Raw genomic sequence first — 21,499 nt, 5'->3', positions numbered from 1 at the left:
TTATGTAAGAAAACAGACCAGAAAATAGACGTTCATTGATATAGCATACTAATAGACTTATAGTCTGTAAAATACGTTACTTGAACATTTTGCGTCCTATCCTACACTCTGCGCAAGGTGCATTGCAATGCTCTTTGCTATCTTACACCCCGATCAGAGTCTATTTGCACGTCTATTTTTACCTAGATCATTTAAATAGCAAATGCGCTTGTGAATATATCTACGCAGATGGGTGTGGTGGTCTTGGAATAAGGCGTGTTATCTTGGCAACAGAAAACACAGGTGCACCCCTGACTGAAATTAACCTGGGCAGACACCAACAGTCAGATGTTCAGATGTTCATTGCTATCTTGGCAGTGAATTCTCAACAAATGTGTGCCCAAAACTACTCTTGATTAATTAAGAAAATTAGTATGCCTTTTTCATATCACAGATTGATTTGTTGAAGTCTTGTTTTTTTTTTTTTTTTTAGAAAAAGTGTAAAATATGAAAAAAATGCCATATAAAAGAGCTATGTACAGGTTTCTGACTGAAACACAAGCATATTGTCACGGATGACCCAGGCAGGGAGACGAGGAGGCGGACACAGGTGCAGGTAAGGGTGAAACGAATAATTTAATAAATAAATAACAAAGATAAACAAAGAGACAGGCAACAAATAAACACGTAAACATAAAACAGGGAGATATATACAAGGAACTGGGGAATAAACTGAATAGCGGAAAATAGATAAACATATAACCAAAAACCAAAACAAACAAGAGAAACTAAAGAACATAAACTAAACCAACTAGAGAAAAAGACAATAAATAAACAGGGAATATATATAATGGAAGTAAACTAGAAAAATAAACACTAAGCAGGGGTATCTACAAGGAACTTACTGAAAACAAAACACTAAGCAGAGGACTGGGAAACAAGGGAATAAACAAGAAACTAGAAAACATATACAAGAGATAAACTGAGGTAAACACGGACAATAACTAGGGCTATGAAACACGGAAGAACACGGAGAGACAAAACAACAGGGGAAGGTGCAAAGACCGACAGAGACAAAGTGGTAGACCAGGGCTATTTATAGCAACACAAACACACTAGAATTGGAAACACCTGGGGAAGGGGCGGAGCTACAAATGAGACACAGGTGGAAAAGTACTGAGACGGGAGACACAGGGGAGCACAGGTCACGTGGGGAATGCACACAGAGACACGAGACAGGGCCAAGACATGACAGAAGCCTCCCCCTAAACGCGCAGCTCCCGAGGCGCGGAAAAACGAACCCCGGGGGCTGGCGGCAGGGAGAGGCCAGGGAAAACAGGAGTCGAGACCGGGGACTGAAACGGAGACAGGACAGAGGACAGAGACTGGACGGGGGACTGAACGGGAGACGGAGACTGGACGGGGAACTGGACAGAAGACGGAGACTGGACAGGGAACTGGACAGGAGACAGAGACTGGACGGGAAACTGGACGTTGGACAGAGACTGGACAGGAGACAGAGACTGGACAGGGAACCGGACGTTGGACAGAGACTGGACAGGAGACAGAACGGGAGACTGTACGGGGAACTGGACAGGAGACGGAGACTGGACGGGACTAGACATGGGAACAGGGACGAAGACACTAACAGGGACAGAAACAAACACGGCGACTGGGACAGGAACGGAGAAACCACCAGGGACAGGAACTGGAACAAACACAGACACGGGGACAGGGACGTAAACAGAGACAGGGACCAAAAACACGGGTGGGTGCCCAGGACTGGCAAATGTCTGAGGGGATAGCCTGGGCACATAACTGGAATGAAAGTCCGGGGGCCTCGGTGCCTGCCTGGGTAAATGGGCCCTGGGGCCAAACAAAGTTCTGGGAGCAGGAACCGGCGGGGTAGTGACACTGGCAGCGGGAGCGGGAGCTGGCGGCGCGGCGACTCTGGCAGCGGGAGCTGGCGCTGGCGGCGCGGCGACTCTGGCAGCGGGAGCTGGCGCTGGCGGCGCGGCGACTCTGGCAGCGGGAGCTGGCGCTGGCGGCGCGGCGACTCTGGCAGCGGGAGCTGGCGCTGGCGGCGCGGCGACTCTGGCAGCGGGAGCTGGCGCTGGCGGCGCGGCGACTCTGGCAGCGGGAGCTGGCGCTGGCGGCGCGGCGACTCTGGCAGCGGGAGCTGGCGCTGGCGGCGCGGCGACTCTGGCAGCGGGAGCTGGCGCTGGCGGCGCGGCGACTCTGGCAGCGGGAGCTGGCGCTGGCGGCGCGGCGACTCTGGCAGCGGGAGCTGGCGCTGGCGGCGCGGCGACTCTGGCAGCGGGAGCTGGCGCTGGCGGCGCGGCGACTCTGGCAGCGGGAGCTGGCACGGAGACTTGGGCAGCTGGCACTGGCACGGAGACTTGGGCAGCTGGCTCTGGCACGGAGACTTGGGCAGCTGGCTCTGGCACGGAGACTTGGGCAGCTGGCTCTGGCACGGAGACTTGGGCAGCTGGCTCTGGCACGGAGACTTGAACTGCTGGAGCAGACACTGAGACTAGAACAGCTGGAGCAGACTTGAAGGCTTGAACAGCTTCAGCAGACACGGAGGCTTGAGCATTTTCAGCAGACACGGAGGCTTCAGCAGCTTCAGCAGACACGGAGGCTTCAGCAGCTTCAGCAGACACGGAGGCTGGAGCAGCTTCAGCAGACACGGAGGCTGGAGCAGAGACTGAGGCTGGAGCAGCTTCTGCAGAGACGGAGGCTGGAGCAGCTTCTGCAGACACGGCAGGAGTCCGGGGGCGTGGCTCAGCAGCCGAAGACACCTCGGAGATGGGCGTGGCCGCCGAGAGAATTTCGGAGCTGGGTGTGTGCAGATCCAGCGGAGCAGCAGCAGGGCTTAAGACTGCGGGTGAAACGAAAACCCGGACTGGATCTGCAGCCTCGCCGGTAGAGTCCACAGCAAGCAGCGCGGGGCCGCCGGTAGAGACCGGCACGGGAAAAGTCTCCAAAACAGTCCCGGAGCACGGCTGGGTTGCCGCGGAGATAGTCCCAGAGAGAGGCTGGACTGCAGCGGCGAAATCCAGATCTGCAGCCGCCATGAAAACCAGCTCCTCAGCCTGAGGTGCTGGCGCTGCAGCTGTGGGGCTTGAGAGTGCGGTTGCCGCAAAATCCCGGACTGGATTTCTACTCTCTCCGGCTGAGTCAAGCGCGGGGAAAGTCTCTGCTCGCGGCTGGCTCGCTGGGTAGGAGGTCCTGTAGCGCGGCTCGGCTGCTACCGCGGAAATCACGGGGCACGGTTCGGCAGCTACCGCGAGGAACACGGGGCGAGGTTCGGCTGCTACCGCGGGGATCTCGGGGCGCGGTTTCACAGCCGTCACAGAAGTCACGAAGCGTGGCTTAGCCGCTGAAGACGCTAGCTTGAGAGGCGCCGGCGAAGCTAACGCCTTAGCCACCGGGGAAGCTAGCTCTGGAACCGCCGGTGAGGAGCGCACCTTGGCTGCAGGGGAACGGACGGGAGTCGGGACGGCCTCTGGAGCTGTGCGGCCGAGAGCTGGGTAGAGCACCGCCCCTGGGGGAAACGGTAACGGAGCACGGGCCGGTGCGGGGTAGAGCTCCTCTTCGTCCTCGGAGCTGCTGGGAGCGCACCCGAGAAAGTCCCACGGGTCCCGCTCCTTTAGCCTCGGGTACACGGAGGCACCGAGGCTAACCGCACCAACCCTTAGCGCCCCCCCAAGAAAATCCTCCCCGGAAAAGGGGTCTTCTTCCGGCTGGCGGGACCCCTTAGAGCGCCTACCCCGAGGCCTGCGGCGTCCTTGAGGCCTCGAGGTGTCCTGCGCCGGGGTCACGCAAGGAACACGGCGAATCGCCATCCTGGTGCCCATCCACGCAGCACCTGCTGTGTCCATGTTGTGGTCGGTCTTTCTGTCACGGATGACCCAGGCAGGGAGACGAGGAGGCGGACACAGGTGCAGGTAAGGGTGAAACGAATAATTTAATAAATAAATAACAAAGATAAACAAAGAGACAGGCAACAAATAAACACGTAAACATAAAACAGGGAGATATATACAAGGAACTGGGGAATAAACTGAATAGCGGAAAATAGATAAACATATAACCAAAAACCAAAACAAACAAGAGAAACTAAAGAACATAAACTAAACCAACTAGAGAAAAAGACAATAAATAAACAGGGAATATATATAATGGAAGTAAACTAGAAAAATAAACACTAAGCAGGGGTATCTACAAGGAACTTACTGAAAACAAAACACTAAGCAGAGGACTGGGAAACAAGGGAATAAACAAGAAACTAGAAAACATATACAAGAGATAAACTGAGGTAAACACGGACAATAACTAGGGCTATGAAACACGGAAGAACACGGAGAGACAAAACAACAGGGGAAGGTGCAAAGACCGACAGAGACAAAGTGGTAGACCAGGGCTATTTATAGCAACACAAACACACTAGAATTGGAAACACCTGGGGAAGGGGCGGAGCTACAAATGAGACACAGGTGGAAAAGTACTGAGACGGGAGACACAGGGGAGCACAGGTCACGTGGGGAATGCACACAGAGACACGAGACAGGGCCAAGACATGACACATATGTATCTATTGGGAATTACCCTGGCAGCTTGTATATGTAGAACTCTACCATCTCAATTATCCCATTTAAAAAAAAATACATTAAAACAGTAATTCAATTAATCTTGCATCTTTATGTGTATCCAAATCCAAATCTTGTAATTTGTTTTTTATGCTTGTTTTTAAAACACTTTAAACTCAAACATTTTAATTTTCCCCCATTTCATGATAAATGTACCAGGAGAAATGGTCCAAAAGTTCTCAATATATTAATTTATAAATTAATGTTTTGCCTTCTTAGTTACTATTTCAGAAATGTAAATTAAATATAATTATTTCCCGTCTCTACAGTTCTCATTAAATCAGTACACAAAGTCGTGTTCCCAGTTACTGGCTTTGCTGGTCTACAGGCTTCAGTTTTAATCCCTCAGATACAAACCAACCCAAACCAACAGCAAAGAAAGAAGGAGAAAAATGATGTCTCAGTACAGCAGCTGGGGGCATATATCCCTTGCCAATTCCTGATGCCTCTCTCCTCCATCACAGACTTCCAGAACTTTCCTAAATACCCCTCCCAGCACTGGAGGACAGTCTGCCCAGAATGCTGCTGCCTACATCTCTTTCCTGTTCATCTGGCCAAGTGTTTCTATACCTCTTTGATTGAAATACTGCCGGGCATGGCGCTCACTCAAACCCGAAGTGCCACAGAACAACTCTTCAATATCACAGACCCGCTACGAGTGGGTTCATTTCAGGTCCTTCCCCAAAATGAGACCATTGGACTCACCATTGACTGCCAAGGAGACTGCATTACGGCAATATTGCAAATCTCCCTGCCGTATGTTGTTTTGTAGCAACTGGCACGCTCCAGATTGCTTGTTAGGAGATTGAAGGCCACCCATCTCCCTCCTTTATGTTCGTGAGGAAGCCAAACATTCCCAGTGGGCAGAGCAAGAGATGATAATGAATTTCTGTCAGTGCACAAAACAAACAAAAGGTTAATCTATCTGTGTGTGAGTGTGTGTGAGAGTGTGTGTGTGTCTCCATTTGAATGGCTTGACTATCAAGTCATGGAATACACAATAAAAGATCTGTTCTAATTCTAATTAGTGAATCCAGCTACTTTAATTCAGCACACACACCAGTTATATAATCTCCATTGAGAGGCTTAGCCAATGCAATAAGACACTCTGGACAAATGTGCACTAGCAGTAGAACTGTTCTGTGTTGTGATGGAGCATCACACAGTAGCTTGGCATTAGTTGGAATGGCGTTTGTGATCCAGCAAACAGAAATCGTCCAACACCAGTGCTCGACATGAAAACAGCAGTGCTGCATCTTCTATAGAGTAAAGTTTATTGAGAAGAGTAGAAGTTACTACAGCAATGGAAGAGTGAGTACCTTAAGCTATAAGAGGCCAAACCATTTACATAACAATTTTATAACTTGTATTTGAAGATTTGTTCTATAAATCAGTATAAAATATAAAGATGTTTCATTTGTATCAGTTAGGAACTTGAGTTAAAATGACGGACATTACCATGGATTATTTTGGGTTAATTTTAAAGGAAACATGGCCAGTTCGATTTTTTTTTTAGTTTAGTTTGCCATCTCATAGTTGCCATTTCATAGAACTCATTAACAGCACTCAAAAAGCACTCTTAAGACTTTCTCCAAAAGGTATATGTCACACCTTCCAATGCCTCTACAGAATTGTCCACCTTCACAAACTCCAACTCCCAGAATGCACCTCTCAGTCATGTGTCTCAGCCAGCCAATCAGCACCTAATTGTTAGATCAGCCTCACCTGTGTTCTGAGTAATTTGTCCATTTTTTTGCGAAGTATTGTCCCTGTTTTTTAGCTGCATACCGAGTGTTATTTCTTTGTTTATCTATTTCAGTGTATTTCCTATTTTTTTTTTTGGCTTTTGTCTCTGATTTTGTCTTGCCCTTTTGGATTATTCTCTTTAATGTTGTTGATCTGGTTTCGACCCTTTCTACTCCTTTGCTATTTATCCCTTTTGGACTGTGATTTGGCTCTAATGTTTTCGTCAGTCTTGTTAATATTTTGTACTGTTGCTTGTGCTTAAAAAGCTACTTCTAATTTTTATTTAAATTTTTTAAGTGTCTCACTCCTATTTGTGGCGTCACATCAAGAAAAGAGATTAGTATTGTTTTGGGTGGCAGAGGGTGGAATAAAACCCTCATTGAATACCATTTATTTCATACATAAACTCTCAGACACAGCACACTTGGGTCCTGAAAAAAAGCTAGTGTGAAAACCCTAATCCAAAGACAATTACAGCTGACTGGCTAAAAAAAATACTACCTCAACACATACAACCCATTTTATTATGTTTGTACTTGTACTCTTTGCTATCTCTTCTGTACTTTTTTTGTTCCATGGTCTTGGAGGAATGTAATTTCACTCCACTGTGCACTGTACACATTTCTAACTCTCACTTTCCTTTTATCGTTCTATGCTATTTGATTGGCCGAACTACAATTGACGTCATTGTAAAACACTCTATTACTTAAAAACTATATTTTATACCTCCTCAAGAAGGTCAGGTTAATCTTAACCACAGTGGGGATGACTGTAATAAGGCTTATTCTTCAGACAGTGGTGCATTTAGCTGAGAGCATCTTAGATCTAGCCCATGCTTGTTACGGTTTAGTGGGGGGAGGTGGACTCAAATGCAGAGTTATTTTATTTGTTAATTTAATTTTTTTTGCTTATTTATTATTTATTGGTAATATTATATTTGATATATATAGTGTGTGCAGTTGGTTTGGTGTATCTGTGATGAAGTGCTTGAACCGGGATTTGAACTCCCAACCTTTGGAACTCCAGACGGGTGTGCTACCACTGCACTACTTAGAGTGTGTGCAGTGGCTTTGGATGAGGGCCTTAAATGTGGCAGTGAAGAAAAAGGGCGGGAAAATCAAACAAAGGATCTGCTGCCACATGGCATGGCTCAAACAAAGGAAATGAAATCAAATTTTAAGAAACTTAGGAAAGACTTCTTGAAAACCAAAAGTTCAAAAATAAACTGGAGATCTTTTCTCTCTCTTTTTGTGGCTTCTTTTAAGATCTCTCTTTTTTGTGAGCCTTTGTTTCTTTTGAGATCTCTTTCTTTTTTTTTTTTTTTTTTTTTTGTGAGCCTTTATTTCTTTTAAGATTTTTTTTTTTTTTTTTTTTTTTTTTTGTGGCTTCTTTTAACAGTTCTTTTCTTTCTAATCTCTTTTCTTCAATACCCACTGTTACCGGTCACCCCTCTACAAAGGTGTGACGGTGAACTGAGGTTTGGCTGGGGTTTTTAAGCTGTGTTCACAGCTGAGCCTGATCTGAACTAATTACCGCTGGGGATTCTGGGACTTGGAGTTTTTTGCCCCAGATCCACCAGCTCTTCCACCGCAGTGTCCAGGCCCTCTGCTGGTGGTTGGCGGCAAATGCCGCTTTCTTACAGTACCCCCCCCTCTAGGGGCGGCACCTGACGACCCCAAGCCAGCAGCACGATCACGCTGGAAATCCCGGATCAGAGCCGGGTCAAGGATTCGGTTCCGAGGGACCCACGAACGTTCTTCCGGCCCGTAACCCTCCCAGTCAACAAGATACTGGGTGCTGCCCCGGACCTTACGCACGTCCAGCAAACGCCGAACTGTGAACGCAGGAGAACCGCCCACAAGACGTGGGGGAGGGGGTCGAGTTCTAGGTGAGGGGGCTCCACACACAAATGGACGTAGGTGGGACACGTGGAATGTCGGGTGCACTTTCATGGTAGACGGAAGTTGCAACAGATATGAGACCGGATTTACCCTCCGCAAGATCTTAAAGGGGCCCACGAATTTGGGTGCCAGTTTATGCGAGACTCCTCGCAGCGGAAGGTCCCTGGTGGACAGCCACACACGTTGACCCACACGAAACTGTGGGGCACGGCTCCTTTTACGATCTGCGACCCGTTTCCTGGCCTTTGAGGTCGCCTGCAAGGTGGCGCGTGCCTTCTGCCAGGCCCTGCGACACCGACGGACATACTGCTCAGCAGAGGATACACCCACTTCCCTCTCCTGTTCCACAAACAGCGGAGGGGAGAACCCGAATTGGCATTCAAAGGGTGACATACCCAAGGATGAATGCCACAGGGTGTTGTGGGCATACTCTGCCCAGAGCAGTTGGTCGGTCCAGGAAGTCTGGTTGCCTGCAGTGAGGCAACGCAGCAGTTGGCCAAGGTCTTGATTTACCCGCTCGGTTTGCCCATTCGACTCCGGATGGAAACCGGAAGTGAGACTCACTGTGGCTCCCATCAGCTTGCAAAAGGCCTTCCAAAACCGGCTGGCGAACTGGGGCCCCCGGTCTGACACAAGATCCTGGGGCATGCCGTGTAATCTCACCACGTGTTGTAGAAGTAGATCCACAGTTTCCTTGGCAGAGGGGAGTTTGGGCAGCGCCACAAACTTGCATGCCTTGGAAAAGCGGTCCACAAGCACCATTACAACTGTGTTGCCCTTTGATGGTGGAAGACCTGTCACAAAGTCCAGTGATACATGGGACCATGGACGGGATGGGATCGGTAATGGGTGTAGGAGACCGGGCGGTCGGGACCTGGGTGCCTTGTTCTTTTGGCATACCTCACAAGAAGCCACGAAAGCACGAGTGTCTTTGTCCATCCCTGGCCACCAGAAGCGCCTTCGGAGGAACTCCGTAGTTCGGACTGCCCCGGGATGGCCAGAAAAAGAGGAGGAATGTCCCCATTGCAGGAGCTGCTGGCGGACGGCCAATGGCACATACTGGCGACCAGGGGGGCCACCTCCTGGGTCAGGCTCCTGTTGGAGGGCTCGTGCAATGGACTCCTCAATACCCCAGCGGAGGGGGGCAACTATTTTGGAGGCAGGGACAACTGATTCAGGGGCTGGCTCAGGTCCAGGAGGGACCCAACATCTAGACAGGGCATCAGGCTTGGTATTTTTGGAACCTGGCCTATAGGACAGAACAAAATGGAAGCGACCAAAGAATAGAGCCCACCGGGCCTGACGTGGGTTTAATCGTTTGGCCTGCTGTATATAGGCCAGGTTTTTGTGATCTGTCCACACCAAAAATGGATGTTTGGCCCCTTCGAGCCAGTGCCTCCATTCTTCCAGGGCCAACTTCACTGCCAGGAGCTCCCTGTCTCCAATAGAATAGTTGCGCTCCGCTGGGGTAAGCCTGTGAGAGTAAAACGCACAGGGGTGCAGTTTCTTTGTTGGCCCTTGGCGTTGGGAGAGTACCGCTCCCACACCTACATCTGAAGCGTCGACCTCAACGATAAATGGTTCATTGGGGTCCGGCAGTTGTAAAACTGGTGGTGAGGTTAGCCTAGCCTTGATTTCTTCAAAGGCTTTCTGAGCCTCCGCTGTCCAGCGAAAGGGCCCTGGGGTTTTTCGGGTTAAGGCAGTAAGGGGTGCTGCCACCGTGCTGAATTGACGCACGAAACGCCGAAAAAAGTTGGCGAACCCCAGGAAAGACTGGACCTGCCTAAGAGTGGAAGGGCGCGGCCAGTCTTTGACAGCCTTGATCTTGGCTGGATCCATGCGAAGGGTGCCTTTGGATACCACGAACCCCAAGAACGATATGGTCTCTGAATGGAACACAGACTTCTCGAGTTTTATAAATAGACGGTTCTCCAAGAGCAACTGGAGAACCCGTCGGACATGTCCTATGTGTTCCTCTAGTGACCGGCTGTAAATCAATATGTCGTCAAGGTAGACATATGCATATTGGTCCAAGGCCTCCCGCAGTACATCATTAATGAAGCGTTGGAACACTGCGGGGGCGTTCATGAGACCAAAGGGCATTACACGGTACTCGTAGTGCCCTGTTGGGGTAATGAAGGCCGTTTTCCATTCATCCCCCTGCCGTATGCGAACCAAGTTGTAGGCACTGCGCAGGTCCAATTTGGTAAAAATTGAGGCCTGCTGCAGTGCCTCAAAAGCTGTCTGCATTAAGGGAAGGGGGTAACGGTCCTTCACAGTAATGGCGTTCAGTCCTCTGTAATCTATGCAGGGACGAAGTCCACCATCTTTTTTCCCCACAAAAAAGAATCCAGCCCCTGCTGGTGATGAGGAAGGCCGTATGAAGCCTGACTCCAAGGCTTCACGAATGTAGGTGTCCATGGCAGCACGCTCGGGAGGAGCGAGTGCGAACAATCGACCCCTGGGTGGAGTTGTGCCTGGTAAAAGGTCAATTGCACAGTCGTATGGCCTGTGTGGGGGCAGGACCTGGGACTGTTCTTTTCTGAACACCTCACAGAGGTCCCTATATTCCTTAGGAACTCTGTCTAGGTGAGGTATGGGCATCTCCTTTGGTGGAACTGCCCGAGGAAGTGCTTTGAGCTTTAAACAGTTCCCCTGACAAAATGGGCCCCAAGCATAGACTGAGTGGGTTGACCAGTCTATACGCGGGTTGTGAAGCTCTAACCAGGGATACCCAAGCACCAGCTTCAGGTGGGGAGCCTGAGTCAGGTACAATTCCACCTGTTCCATGTGGGCCCCCACCTGAAGGATTATTGGTTTGGTGCGATGGGTCACAGGGCCGGAGCCTACAACCCTCCCGTCTATAGCGAGGACAGGTAGCGGACGCTCTAAAGGCTCGACTGGGAGGCCCAAACTAGCTGCAAGGGAGGTGTCAATGAAACTTCCTGCAGCCCCAGAGTCTATAAAGGCTGTTAGTGAGGTATGTTGTTGAGGGGGCCAGGCTAATTTTACAAAGAGATGCAGTCCTGATATGGGGGATACCACAGGGTCTAAGGCCGATTCCCCCGCCCGGGTTAGACCCTGCCGTTTCCCAATCTGCGAGGAGCTGTTTTAAAGCCTTCGCCTGCTGTCTGAATAGGTAAACGGGCACCTCCCAGCTGCATGGGTTCGGGTGCATCTTGCGGGGATACACCTTGGATGGAGTCACCCGACCAGTGGTGCCCAAAACCTGGGGCACGAGTACTCCGAGCCCTTTCCCGAGCTCTCTGACGCATGCGGTTGTCCAGGCGGATGCATACATCATACAGCTCGGTTAAGGTGGAGGGAAGATCTCGAGTGGCCAGCTCGTCTTTAATTCTACTATTTAGGCCCCGCTGGAAGATAGCTGCCAAGGCTTCTTGACCCCACGCACTTTCAGCTGCCAGGGTGCGGAACTCAATGGTGTATTCCGCCACTGAGCGTGCACCCTGCGTAAGGTCTAGCAACCTGGGCCCTGCCTCCTTTCCTCCCAAGGGTTGGTAGAACGTCTGGCGTAAGGCCTTGGTAAAAGCCTGGACTGTGGCACACTCGGGGGAGTTTTGCTCCCATAGAGCTGTGGCCCATGCCAGAGCCCTGTCTGTGAGCAAGGACACCATGAAGGCTACTTTAGAGCGCTCAGTGGGGAACCGAGAGGGTTGCTGCTCAAACACTAGACTGCACTGTAGCAGGAACCCTCTGCATTTATCTGATTCCCCTGAATAACGTTCTGGAGTAGCCACCTGGGCATCATGTCCAGCTACAGCCACCTCGGGGATAGGAGGAGACGGGGTAGGTTGTGCAGGCTGTGCAGCGTCTGGGTTACTGGCCTGGTTCTGAATCAACAGGGCAAGTTGCTGTTTGATCTCATGCAGCAGCTGCTCATGGCGACCAATGGCTGCCCCCTGGTGCTGCACAGCCTCTTTGAGAGATCCCAACTCTGCTGGGTCCATTTTAATGGTCACACCTTCTGTTACGGTTTAGTGGGGGGAGGTGGACTCAAATGCAGAGTTATTTTATTTGTTAATTTAATTTTTTTGCTTATTTATTATTTATTGGTAATATTATATTTGATATATATAGTGTGTGCAGTTGGTTTGGTGTATCTGTGATGAAGTGCTTGAACCGGGATTTGAACTCCCAACCTTTGGAACTCCAGACGGGTGTGCTACCACTGCACTACTTAGAGTGTGTGCAGTGGCTTTGGATGAGGGCCTTAAATGTGGCAGTGAAGAAAAAGGGCGGGAAAATCAAACAAAGGATCTGCTGCCACATGGCATGGCTCAAACAAAGGAAATGAAATCAAATTTTAAGAAACTTAGGAAAGACTTCTTGAAAACCAAAAGTTCAAAAATAAACTGGAGATCTTTTCTCTCTCTTTTTGTGGCTTCTTTTAAGATCTCTCTTTTTTGTGAGCCTTTGTTTCTTTTGAGATCTCTTTCTTTTTTTTTTTTTTTTTTTTTTTGTGAGCCTTTATTTCTTTTAAGATTTTTTTTTTTTTTTTTTTTTTTTTTTGTGGCTTCTTTTAACAGTTCTTTTCTTTCTAATCTCTTTTCTTCAATACCCACTGTTACCGGTCACCCCTCTACAAAGGTGTGACGGTGAACTGAGGTTTGGCTGGGGTTTTTAAGCTGTGTTCACAGCTGAGCCTGATCTGAACTAATTACCGCTGGGGATTCTGGGACTTGGAGTTTTTTGCCCCAGATCCACCAGCTCTTCCACCGCAGTGTCCAGGCCCTCTGCTGGTGGTTGGCGGCAAATGCCGCTTTCTTACAATGCTCTTGACCTGCAGTCCATCTACAGAAAGCCGTGCTGGACCAAGTCCAGAAAAAAAAAAAAAAAAAAAAAGTTAAGGACCTCTCAATTGACTTCTTTCTGTTTGTTGTGGTCAGAGAAACACTTTCATTTCCTAAAGACAATCACAAAAAGGGATATGGAACAGCTTCTTTCCACAGGTCATTGTACATTTCTCTCAGATTGGTTCCAGGACATTTATCATCCAAGTGGAATTATTTTTTTGTACAATCTTTTGGATTGTGAATCGGCAGTGACATATGCAAATGAAGGAAAACAGTGACAGTCCCAGATATAATGGATGCACTGCAGAATTTCAGACCAAACCATCAAAGTTACAGTAAATCTAGCAGTGTAAATCTTATCAATCTGTCCCATGATGAGAGTTAAGTTCATACAGTACATAACCAGGATAGCATGAAGAATCGGCCCAAGCTCTGCTGATGTAAGGTAACATTGGCTGAGACTCGACATCAAGCGTGTGAAATTGGGCTGAATGTGGTTTATACTCAGCAATTGGGGTGTTGGTACAAGCGGCTCAGGCTGGTTGCCACATTATATTCGGCAACCAGAGTGTTGACACATGCAGAATGTGGCTGATTCCTATACTATACTTGGCACCTGGGGTGTTGGCACAAGCGCTTTAAATCAATACACATTATACTTGGCCACCATGGTGCTGGCATGTGTGAAATTGGGCCAGTTGCTGTATTATACTAGGCAACCAGGGTATTGGCAAAAGTAGACTCGAGACGATTATTATATTATACTCAGCAACTGGGGTGCTGGCACATGCAGCACTCAGCTTGAATATGAGGCAAGCATTTGGGCCACAGTTTTGCTATCTATGAATCACCTCCACTGAAAGCATTAGATTTTAGACACACTTGTATTTCCTCACTTGCTTGTGTGTGTTTACAGATGATTAATACAGAAGCTGAATAATTACAGGGGAGTTAGTGCTTGTGAAAAGTCGACCGATACATTTGTCAGAATGTGCGTGCTGTGCGTTTTTTTTTTTTTTTCCTGTGCGGAAATGATTGTGATCCTTATTTCATCTATTCACAGCTTAATAGATCCTGGCAAGATGCATTTGTATTATTAGCCCGTGAAAGGCTCATCTATACCCGTGGCATGTGTTGAAATATTAAATATTGATTATACTTCAGGAAAGGTAACATTTATCTGGAAGCGGTTGCAGCACTGGTTGGGATACAGAGCGGCGTTGTTTCCTTTTTTCTTTCTATCTTTCTTCCTTTCTTTCTATTTTTTATTTTTCTATTTTTAACAATGTATACACTGTATGAGGAAGCGTTCCCTGTATGATTCTTTTCAACAAAGATGGTAGAGATTGCTAAGAAGGGAATACTAATTTAATTAGACACATGGAGAAACATTTATCTGATATGCTGCTGAGATCGAGAGGAATGGTTCGGGGCCCAATATGTCACTCACTCAAGATCATCTTTTACAAAAAAAAAAAAAAGAAAGAAAAATATGACAAATGAAAGAAAAAAAAAAGGAACGCAGTAGCATCCACAGAGCATTGTTTTTAATTTTCTCTCCAATTCCCAGTACACCCAGTAGGTTGCCATGGAAATGAGACAATTCTGCTCCAAGTGTGTCAGGCGTCTTGCATCTTGTTGACAGAGTGTTTAAGAGTGTTTTACACGTAAAAGTAAGACAGTGACATTTCTGCCAGAAACTGAGAAAGCATCTGTCTGTCTCTCTATCAACACACTGTAGAAAGGGACTACCATCACCTTTGTTGTCTGATTTGACTGATCTGTCTCTGTACGAACGTTTTGCAGGTTTTAAGTGAGATCTTACAAAGAAATTATATGTAAAGACAAACACAATTCTCTCTTTTTACATTGTAGTAGAATTTACTGACTTTAATTTTTTTTTTTGTTACAATGGTGGCAACAACAGGATACAGAAATTTGAAAACCTATGGTGTAAAGCAGGGGTCGACAATTAAGTTTGAAGATATTTTCCAAGCCATAACGTGATAGTAAATGAACTTAAATGGAAATTGAAGTGTGAAAATGGGATGGAGTGCTACAGACTAATAGCTCTCCAGCCCAGAGGGTTGTTGAACCAATTGCAGAACGGTTGATCTCAAAACAGGTAAACCCAAGAAAAAGGAAAAAACAAACCGCTCCTCACGCAGGTGGAAACTAAAGTCACGCCAAGCTCAACAAAGAGAGAGACAGGGGAGGAATCTAAACAAAAGCTCACCAGAGAAGCGTTTTAGTATATATTTTTTTTCATTATCGTTTATTATAATTCCAACAACCTCACAAGGCGGCCTATTGCAGACCCCTGGTGCAAAGTATTTCTTAACCCTAGTACTGGATACAGAGCTGTGATTAATGAGGAGAGACCAGCAGTGGTTGGAATATGACTGGAAATATTCTGGAAATAACGCTTAACACGGTGTCTGTTTATGCATGAAATCCCACCCTTTATCACAAACAGCCAATCAGCTTGCTGGTTTTACTGAGAGCGAGAGAGGGGAAAGCCCTCCTCACTATGGAGATCTGCACAAGCGCAGAAGCTACAACCTGCTAAAAAATACATGTTTGTTTGTATTATTGAGCCAAACGCTACAAACTATGAGCTTTACCCCCAGTTTAATCAGTTTTTGAAACAGTAATCTGATCTTCAGTTTCTAGTATTTTCCTCTCTCCCTGTTCAAACAGATAGAAGGCTGGTATACATGATTGGATTGTAAATAACTGCCTAACAGTGTTGCAAAGATGGATGCTGAGTGAAAAGACTTGCCTCTAATGTCTTTGCTGGAGGCCCTCTGCTCTGTTGTAGGAGATCAATGTTGTTTTAATGCATTACAGATGGAAAACTGGACGATGATACAACTTATTTTTGCTATCTGGGGTTACATTAAGAATCATTCAATAAATGGATAAATAAAATAAAGTAAATTAAAGTAAAAAGTAAATAGAAACAAAATAAATAACTCAATTACCCAAGATGCAGTCAATTACCAAAACATCTCTGGTTTTTAAAGTTTGCCTCTGAACTGAAAATGAAAGTCTAACATTGGTATTAATCTGTCTTTAAAAATACATGACTAAACTATATTACAATTATGTGGTTTAGATAATTATCCAAACAAATATACACATTTCTGCAAAGCTGATTGTGTGAGCAGAACTGATTTTAGCTCAGAAAACATAAAAGTGGTCTCTTAAACATGCAGAATTTCCTTGCTGTTTCATTTCTTTTTTTTTAATGCAATATTTAGGTAAGTATTTACAGAGACAAGGTTAGTGATCATCTCAATTCAATATCCAACCATACTTTACCTCAAAATTACTGTAAAACAATATTGATATTGATGATATAATTAATGATTTTACTGAATGTGGTATTTCAAAGTAAACCACCCTGAAGTCTGTATTTACACCCCAACCATTAAATTATGTAGAAAAATGTGAGAAAACAGTTTAAGTTCATTTAAAATGAACTGACTAGTTTAGTTTCCTAAGTCTGTTCACTGATTTAAAAAAATAATTTTGTGGGTTAAATTAATGTGTTGCTCTCATGGGTTAGATGGAAAATGACTTAATGGAAATTAATGTTCAGTAGCCTCAGAAACTGTAATCTACACTCATGAATTTCTTTAGCTGGCCATTTCTATACAAGCAGATGACTGTTCTTGGCAACAGACAGTGATCTGACTGTCAGAAAAAATATATTTAACTTAAATTAAATTAAAAGTTCAGTTAATAAAATATAATGGTAAAAATGAATAAAAGTCAGTTGTCAGTAATTAGTAATTAGCACTGTGCAAATGATTCCATCTTCCAGCTTCCATTAAATGTTGGCCTGGTTAGTATGCCTGGTTTAGCCATCTTTTTAAGAACCGTCCAACCAGGACAGCAGCAGGGCCAGTTGGGTCCTCTTAAACTCCAGGCTTTGGCTGGCTGTGGCAGAGCTGGGACACAAACACACATATACACTACCAAACACCATTTACAGCATTCTGGAGCGAGCTCAGTTTTAATTACTGAAATGATGGTGCATGGCAGTGATGTGGATAATCACTACTGGCTCTTAAGTCATTTTACTATACGCCTTAAATCCCAGTGCTGAATATTACATTATCTTCCATGATGCAGTGGCATTTTAGGAAGATGAGTGTTAGTGAAAGTCTGTGTAAAAAAAAAAAAAAAAAAAACTTTCAGACCTGAATTATGTGCCAGTGTTAATATATATATATATATATATATATATATATATATATATATATATATATATATATATATATATATATTACTAAATCATTAACCATTGCTAAAAAAGTAATACTGTTGAACTGGAAAGACAGAGCTCAAACAGAACTTCAATTAAACAATTCCTTTTTTCCTCTCTCTTCTTTCTCTCTCCTCTTCCTTCTGTGTATGTTTGTCTATAATGTGTCTATGTGTGTCTATAAAAAAAATATATAATAATAATTTACTACAGGAAACTTTAAAACTCAGCTCACTGGTGTCACTAAATCATTTTAAACTATTAGTCTTTATCTACCTTCAGACAGCCTAAAACAGTTTGTGTTTTTTTTTTCTTTTACCTTTTTATCTATTTTATTTATTTTGTCTTTTTCATCAAATTGTATGTTTCACTTTTAGTGTTTTATTAATTTTACTCATTTAATCTTTTTTTATTTGTTTTATTACTGGTTTTACTTTTGCCCTTTCCTATTTATTTCATTTATTTTGTCCTTCTATTTTTTTCTTTCTTTTTTTTTAAACTTTATTTTAGTTTTTTATTTTAGATTTTTAGTACCTTTTTTATCATTTTGGTGTTATTTTGGTCCTCTATTTATTTAATTGTGTTTATATTTTATTATTCTAATTATTTATCTCTTTATTGTTTTTTATTTTATTTTAGCCTGTCTGTATATCCTTTTATTCTGAATTATTTTATTTCTTCTTAATTAAATATTATATTGTTTGCTTGTTTTTATCATTTAAACGTATTTTTCATTCCCTTTAATTTTTTAAAGGCTCGGCTGAATAAACGAGAGCTACCCTCAATGTATTACAGAGTCTACCGGCTTTGCAACACAACAAATGCTCTCAAACACATTAAGATGTGTTGACGAGTTCAGCACAGCTGTTAACTAAAAGCCTGAATTCCAGTTGACTTTACTTTATAAAGCTGACTTTATAGTGTCCATCATCACCATACTCAAAACCAACTGGTTCTCAGTATTTGTCAACTCTGAAACCTATACTACACTATACACTATATCTTTACTACACACTTTATTCTCAAAAATGTAGTGTTGACTAGAATGTGAATAGTATAAATTACTTTACTCTAGAAGCACTAGCTAGATTTCAAACAGCAAAAGTTCAATTTAAAGGCATAACATTATTATTATTGTGAAAATCACATTCTTCATTCTATTTGGTATTATTTGCTTTACTTTCATTTATTTGGAATGAATCTATTCCTCAAGCAAAGCTATTAAACACAATATAAAACAAACCTCTGCCAATACATTCTGTAAAATCAAAGCTCTTTCGTGACTTCCTAGGCTTGTGCTACCCACTGCAGTAACTGCATCTGAATACATAATGTGCTGTTTTGTAGTGCAGGCTACAAGTTTCGCTTTAAGTTCACGGGGAAAGAAAATAATTAGGTGCTTGCTTGCTTAAAATGGGAATGGCTGAACCTAATCATGGTCAAATCACTTTGATGTTCTTTCAGCATAACAAGTACATCACTGTGGTCAGACACCAAAGGCCAGACGCAAACTTCACACAATGCAGAAGAACAAAGTGCTGGCTCTATTGGAAATGTCAAACATGTTAGAGCGAATGATCAGTTCAGTACATCTAATTTCAGCACACTTATTTCCAGCTGTAACGCTGACATGGCATCGTAATTAAATAAAGGCCACAGACTGCATGAACTTCATGAGTTCTGGACTTGATAGTCCGAAAGAAGATCAAATAAAATATGTTTTTGAACCTTAATTTAATCAAACTACATTCAGCGCATTTCTGATACCTGCCGCCAGCAGCTATTTACATAAATCTGATAACGCTTTGAAACGCTCCATGAGTCGCTTTGAGAGAGGTGAATGCAATCTTAAACAGGAAATTGGCGAAAGACAGATCAGACAATTTTAACAGAGATACGGCAAAAAAATAAAAAAAATTAAACGGGGTTATGTTCTGGTGTTCAATCTAAAATAAATAATTGAATCATTTCAATTACATTTTTTGGATACATAAAGCTAAATGGTATATGCCATAATTGGGTTTTCTCCCACTGTATAATACATGTCTGTAATAACAGTGTAGTTACACATTATAGGTTATGTATATATATATATATATATATATATATATATATATATATATAATATGACACAATATGAAACAGTTATATATTTGAAACCACCCCCTGCAAAAACTGAAACAAAAAAAAATTGCAATGTTATGTTTCAATGTTATGTAAAACTGTTGTGTTTTATATGTTGGTCTCTTAAAAGTAATAAAGTAGTGAAACATTAAAAACATATTTTTTTATGAAAAACAAGTAAATTATCCTAATTGAAGCATTACCTGTTAAGGAACATCATTGGACTAAATATTGATAGAATAATTAGCAATGGAGTTAATAATGAAATATTCACCTTGTTTTTTTTTTTTTTCTTGGTTTCCGTCATCTTTTGGATAATTGAACATGCACTGGTCAAATTGTTCCAGGAACACCATTACTATTTTTGACTAATGAACATAACAGCAGGGTTAAATGTGTACTTTGCCAGTAGTTACACTGTCACACCTGCTCCTTTAAGATCAGCCTCTCCAGAGTACTAATAAGCTGACTCTGCTTCTTCCACACACCTGTGGGACATCAGCCTATTACATAGAATATATATATATATATATATATATATATATATATATATATATATATATTGGCACAGTTGCTTAGATTAGTTGCGAGATATTGCCACACCAGTGCCTTATCCAGTGGTTTTCTACAACGCTTTCTTATTGCTGTTTTTTTTTTTTTTTAATCCTTGCCTGTTCTTGACTACAATTTTTGCCTTGTGATCTAAACCTGGTTTTGAACTCTGCCTGATTATTGGCCTACGGTTAGCCTTATGTTTTGGAATAAATAAACCTGCCAGCATTTGCATCCGAACAACCTTGGTCAGTTTTTACAGTTACACTGCTAATATATGGATTGTTAATGTGATAGAATAGGTCTGGTGGTGTAGCTGGCCATGACATAGTATATACAATACCAGTTAAAAGTTCTGTGTTTTGTGTTTTTTTTTTCTTTTTATGATTTTACATTGTAATTGTAATTTAATACTGAAGACTATATTAAAGCTACACAGGAACACATCCAGAATTTCTATACTTTAGATTCTTCTAAGTATCACATTTATCTTTGAGGACAGATCTGCACACTCTTTATATTTAATGTCAGTGTCTTCATGAGGGAGAGTCACCTGGAATAGTTTTTTCAGCATCTTAAAGGAAGGAGTTTCTGGAGGTGCTGAACAATAGTTGTTGCTTTTCCTTTACATGAAGCTGTGAAGCTCCAGCTCATCCCAAATCACCTCAAATCACTATCTCAGTTCATCTGATTTAGGTTTAAAAAAGGGGATTAATGTGGAAGACAAACACTTTTTTACCGTTTACAATATAATTCCATATGTGTCCCTTAATTTATTTCATGTCTTTGTAATAAATCTATAATTTACTATGGAAAATAAAGAAAAACATTGAATGGGAAGGTATCCTTTAACCTTTGCCTGGTCTTTTATATCTTCAAGACAAGCTTTTGAGACAGCAGTAGTTTGTGGATGAGTATTGTCCAGTTGGACACTGGGGTTTGTCTTCAGAAATAGTAGGTCCACTGGTTGCAGAAACAAATTTGATCTGGTATCGTACAAAATTGCACCCCACACCAAGACACCAGGAATTCTGTACATGTGACAACAAACTGTTCAAATCCAGCAAGACAAAATCAGAATAACAATGGGTCATCTTCAGTGATGAGTTCTGCTTTTATCTTGGTGAAAATGACAAGGGATCCATGTGTGAATGCTCTGGTGTCAACGCCAAGATTGCCAAGAGGCTCAAGACTACTAATATAACAAGTAGTTTCTCTGAATGTAACTCAAAATGCCATTTTTTTACATGACTACTGCACTTTTAGAAGTATTCACTCCTTTATTAAAAAGTGTCTTTGGTACATGTTGGAGACCCCAATTGCTTTAATTGTCAGCTACAAATGCTACAAATCACCAATCACCATACACCAGCTTCTGAAGGTGTTGCTGAGAAATCTTAAAAACTCCAGAATCTTCCAGGACTTCTTCTGAAACCAAGTCTTAGGGGACTCTGAGAT

Source organism: Astyanax mexicanus, chromosome 15 (genome assembly GCF_023375975.1).
Source record: "Astyanax mexicanus isolate ESR-SI-001 chromosome 15, AstMex3_surface, whole genome shotgun sequence".
Lineage (NCBI taxonomy): Eukaryota > Metazoa > Chordata > Actinopteri > Characiformes > Acestrorhamphidae > Astyanax > Astyanax mexicanus.
Note: the sequence above shows the minus strand (reverse complement) of the source record.